We start from the raw sequence: 5781 nt of genomic DNA, 5'->3' as shown, positions 1-5781 counted from the left end.
CAAAGGTTAAATTATTAAAAAATAATCGAAAGATGGGATTATTCACAGCGAATGGGTTAAAGGTTGAATTATTAATATCAATTTTTCCTATTTTTTTACAAAATAATATGCTATAGCAGTTTAAATGTTATAGGGTATGCCTCGAGCAAATATATTGTCAATGTTAGATTATTAAAAAATAATTCATAGGTAAGATTATTCATACAAGATGAGTGAAAGATGAGATCATTTAAGATAATTTTTCTTTAGAAAATATACCATTAAAATAAGGATCTTTATAATTTTAAGCCTTTCATAATTCTTGACATAAGTACAATGAGGAAATAAGAAGTGCACACATTTCATAAAGCCAGTGATATACTATTCCAAAATCTTTAACAATGGGAGGATAGACTGACTTATAAAGTATGGTATCAGACCATTTTAATTAATCAGTATCGAACAAACCTTCCCAACAAGAATTGAACCTGGACTCAACTAAGAAAACACCCATTCAAACTCTTCTGATAGAGAAGAAGACATCAATAATAATCGAACCCGAACTTAAAAAACACGCACACAATTCTAATTAATCAATAGCGAACAAACTATCCTGACAAGAATCAAACCCGAACTCAAACTAAGACAAAACCCTCTTAAACCCTTCTGATATAGACCGAGAAGATTGCATCAATAAGAATCGAATCTGAACTTATAAAGTATGCACATCAATTTAATTAATCAATATCGAGCAAACTATCCCGACAAGAATTGAATCCGAACTCAAGACACTCAGTTAAACTATTCTAATATAAAACGAGAAGACAACATCAATAATAACTGAACCGAACTAGAAAATATATACATCATTTTAATTTATCAATATAAAATAAATTATCCCGACAAGAATCAACCCGGACTCAAACTAAGAAAACACCCGCTTAAACCCTCGTGACATAGAACGAGAAGAAGGCATCATTAAAAAGTAAAAACCATATACTCAAAGGAACCCTCATTCTTTAATAAACACCAGCTTCATCTTTAAAACCCCAGGCTCGTCAGAGAAAGAATGGGGAAGAAGAAGGCAAAGAGGGTGAAGAAAGCATGGAGAAACATTAGCACGAAAGACATTGAAGATTTCAATGAAAAATCTACTCGTGATGCTAATTCTGGTGGTTCCCTTACAGCCGTTCCTAGTGATTCCCTTTTTATCCTTGATAAATCAATCGGTATGAATCTATTACACCTCATTTTATGCAAGTTTTCTCTGCTATAATTTTTATTTTGCACCCAATTTGGTATTTTTGACTGCAATTTTGTATGGGCATATTTTTTGTTTCTGGGTTTATTTATATATTATATATTCATTCTTTGTGTTTACTTTTTGCCCCCAGTTTAGTATTATGACTTGTAGAAGTCTACATTCGGTGTTCGGGTGGGTTTTGGGGATGATACTCAGGGTCAGTTGATTTTGGTTCTTATATTTATGTAAAAATCTCATAATCTTAATTCAATTTTGTAGCATATTTGTTGTTTCTGGGTTTATTTATATATATTATTTGTGTTTACTTTTTGCATCCAGTTTGGTATTATGACTTATATACAAGTGTACATTCGGGTGTTTGGGTGGATTTCAGGTATGATATTTAGGTTCAGGTCGATTTTGGTTCTTATATTTTGTAAATATTTCATAATCTTAATTCAATTTTGATGTCCTAGTTATTCAGACTGATCAAGTCATACTCGTTTTTGGTTGATCGAATAAAATTTGTAAAGCTCTAATGACCTATAAGTTATGCGAGCATATGTTCAGCTTTTGGGGTGATTTTTTTTGTTTATTCTATTTACAAATATGTGCAGTTTATGGGTTTATTTATTCATTTATGTTTATTTTTGTACCCAATTTGGTATTATGACTTCAAAATCATGTGGGGATGTGTTCAGTTTCTGGGTTTATTTATCAAGTTGAAGCTAGTGTCAGATATATGTTCACTTGAGCTATAATTTGATTTTTCCGAATCATTTCGAGCTTGTGTATAATTGTGATTAATACTTAAATGTAAGTGAAGATAATTTGATTTTGGGTGAATTAGATGCGTCGGTGAAGCGTAAAATTGAGAAGAAAAGAGAGAAGGCATTGCGATTCGAGAGTATTCTTTGTAAGAACCCATTTGTTAAAATTGTACCATCTTCGGTTCTCAAGAAATGTAAGAAGAAAGATAAATTAGTTGCATTGGCTCGACCTCAGGATGCTTCCAATGATCAAGTGAGCATATTTTACTTCTATTTGATGTTGTTGAAGTTGAAAGATGATGTGTTCCACAAAATATTAAGTATTATTTGTTTCTTTTTCTTTCAGGAGAGAAGAGATGAAGAGTCGGAGCCTGGATTATTTGATATATGGAACAATCAAAGTAATTTCGGAATCTTTTTCATGTGGAGCTTTAGTTGATCTTGTTGTTTAGTTTGTCCGGTTAATTACTGTCTCTTTTCCATTCCTGCAGGTGTGGAAAATATCAAGGGCAAGAAAGTATGTTGATAAAAACCTAATCCATTTTTTGTTATTGAAATATACCCTAATATTTTGTAATGTTTTGTAAGGGTAGAATACTAGAATGTTCAGTTTTAAATGAGTCTGAATTTGTCATGCAATGGGCGGGCAAGATGTTTGCATTGTCGCAAACCTCTTTTTCCAAAAAAATCTAAAAGAAGAAAAATGAAGTGAATGATTGGCAACAAACAAACACCATTCATCCTTTACAGATTAGATTAAATGGAGAAATGGGTCCATACAGTTATATGTTTCATGCTTTTATTATTTGATTTGTCATTTAGATAGGGTAATGCTATTTAGTTTTTTGACTATTTCATCTTTTAGTGGTTACATGTCCTGCTGTATAAACACATTTGATTTTTTTTGCGGTAGGTCTGATTTGTTATTTGATTCTCATAGACTAGTACCATCTATACTATCGTTATTCTTTGATTCTTTACAAGTATGTAGTTCTTCAACATGTGTCCACATTAGGTGAACCCTAGTCTTTAAGATCTATTTGATTTATCTCACATGATGAAATTATTGGAAAATATTGGGAACGAGTTGAATTTAACGTCTACCTTCTCCCTTATGGCTAGAATTTAAAAGTGTTTTGCTTTAAATCTTATCTAAACTTACCTTGAATTCGACATCTGTGCATTTTGCATCCATAGTAGCTATAGATTGGAAGTTTTTCTCATTCTGTGTTTACTATCATTTTCTGGAAAATTCAATTTCTTCAATGTTTAAGGACTATAACTGAAGTATCGTTGTTGAATTTCAGTGAAGACATCGTTGAAGGACTATAACAGTAGTGTAGGTGGAATGAGGAAGGGTGCGTTTTTGGTGGGTTGATAGGGCTTAGGAGTACAAGGGAGTAGGAATGGTGAACTAGTGTTTGGATGTTGTGGCTCACTGGATAGCAGTATGGTGGTTCTATCTTTCAAGTTATGATTTTGATAACTTAAAGCTGAGGATGTGGATTGCATGGAACCTTCCCTATTGATCCATTTTACTTGTGAATAGGGAGGGCCAGAGATGCATTGGGAAGTCAAAATTTGTTATTTAAGGAGTTTGTTGTGAGAAGGAGTGGTGAGCAATTAAGAATTCACAAAGTATATATAATGTGGTAAAGTTAGTAGAATGATCATTTAGAAAGTAAACACATTTTTGTTTACCTTTCGACCTTGTTTGGATTGAAGGAAATGGGAGGGAAAAGAAAGGAAAGAATTTAGAGGGATGAAAATCCCCTTGTTTGGATAGCAAAAATGGAGGGTGAGGGGTTTGGAGGGAAGGGATTTAGAGGGATTAAGTCCCTTAATTTTGTTAATATCAAAATCTCTCCATAAGAGGAAAGATTTGGAAGGAAAATGAATCTTTCTTTCTTTTCCCTGCCCTTCCTTCCTAAAACAAACAAGAGGGCCTTTTCCCTCTCCTCCCTTCCCCTTCCTTTCCCTTCCGTTCCTTCCCCTCCCCTTCCTTTCACTTCTCACCTAATATGCTATCCAAACGTAGTGTTCATGTATTAGACACTCAACTCTTGAAAGCTAGAGCTGTTTGAAAGTAAACATTGGGTTGCATTTCATTTGCTTCAACATTAGATAAATGACATGACTTTTACAGAAAGTTAAACCTTCACTCATTCCAGCTGTCGAAGTGGAGCCTCCCGGTTGCTCTTTTAATCCTGAAGATATGTGTCACAAGGTTATAATTTTTTATCTCTTATTTTCATTTTATCTTAAGCATTTTGCACGTTCACCCAAATTTATTTGACCCAATACAGGACTCGTTGGCTTAAGCTGTTGCAGAAGAGATGAAGAAAGTGTACAAAAAGGAGTTGGAGCCTGAACCAATTCCTTTGACTGTTTCTAGAAAACCAGTTCTAAAGAAGAAGTAAGTTTTATCATTTTAACCGGATTGGCTTGATCCTTGTGCTACGTATAGTCACAGGGCCGTCTCATTTATATTTGGGGCCCAAAGTGAAAGATAAAAGGGCCGCAAAACTTAAGGCGTAATAAATAATGAACTGCCCTTCTGTTTTGCATTGTTCATATTTTAACTATTTTATAAAAAAGTCCAAATAATTAAATATTACATAGCAAAAAATGTAAATTACACCTAAATTTTATTCAAGTTAATGAATCATGTATATGAAAACTTTTGGACCCTATAAAATTTGGGGCTCTGGGCGATAGCCCGCTTTGGCCTTGCCAATCGACGGTCATGCTTATAAATACCCACTTGACTTAGTTCAGAGAAAAAACTGAGCATCGGTGTTTGCTCAGAGATATTTTCTGGAAGTGGACAACGAAGATGATGAGGATGGGGAAGTGGCTGAGGAACATCAAACTGAAGAAGGGAATACCAAAGATGAGAACAGGTATTTTTTTTTCTGTTTCTCTTGTTTTCCATATACTTGGACTCTATGTTACTCGGACTCTTTATTTTGCTTCACGTACCCGTGTCCGATTCGTGATGCTAGGACATTGGTATGGCACTTAGACACTTCAATTTAGGCGTAAAATTGAATATTTAGACGTATCCAACACTTGGACACGCACCAATGTTCTAGATCAGTACCTGAGTCCAAGTAACATAGCTCGTACTTTACTATTATGCTTTGACCATGTTCTCTTCTATACTACTATTACCTTCTGACGATTTTCATTTAATTTTGATTCATACTCGTTGGCTAGAACAGTTATGTGTTAATTTTGTAGTGCTTCATCTTGTGCGCCCTTGTACCTACATCTGATTAGCTTTATAATTCTCTTTAACACCTACTACCATACTTTTTCACCTTTGCACGTAGCCGCTTACCCTATTGATCAATTTGTAGAATAAGTGAACTTAAAGATAAAATCGTTGCTACCTGGTGTGGAAATTGTTTTGTTCTAGTGATTTTTCATGCTATTTAAAACTTGAGTTTGAATTGTGTACTCGTTTACTCATATTATTTTGGAAAATATTGCTGCAGGAAATCTAAACCAAAACAGATAACCAGGGTTGAGCAGAATAAGAGAATTAGGCAGAAGGAACGGCAAAAAACAGAAGCTGAAGCCAAAAAGATTACAGATCTTTCGAAAGCAATTGACAGGTATGCTTTTGTAACATCTGCCACAGCCACAGGTCCACAAATGAATAGCCCTTTTTAAATTTATGAGGAGCCAACCCACTTACGTGGGTGATAAACCTTTGGCTACATGGGTGATCCATGCAACCGGACGAGTTTTAAGGGCAAGGCATGAACCATTACCACATAGGGT

At 34.4% G+C, this 5781-nt stretch overlaps 1 pseudogene; it reads left to right on the top strand.

The window, feature by feature from the left end:
* Positions 1–5537, top strand: part of LOC130803123 (ribosome biogenesis protein NOP53-like) — a 6028-nt pseudogene extending 491 nt beyond the window's left edge.
* Positions 5538–5781: the final 244 nt, after the last annotated feature.

This window comes from Amaranthus tricolor, chromosome 16 (genome assembly GCF_026212465.1).
Source record: "Amaranthus tricolor cultivar Red isolate AtriRed21 chromosome 16, ASM2621246v1, whole genome shotgun sequence".
NCBI lineage: Eukaryota > Viridiplantae > Streptophyta > Magnoliopsida > Caryophyllales > Amaranthaceae > Amaranthus > Amaranthus tricolor.
The sequence above is the reverse complement of the archived record's forward strand: the minus strand, read 5'-3'. Positions and strand labels throughout refer to the sequence as shown.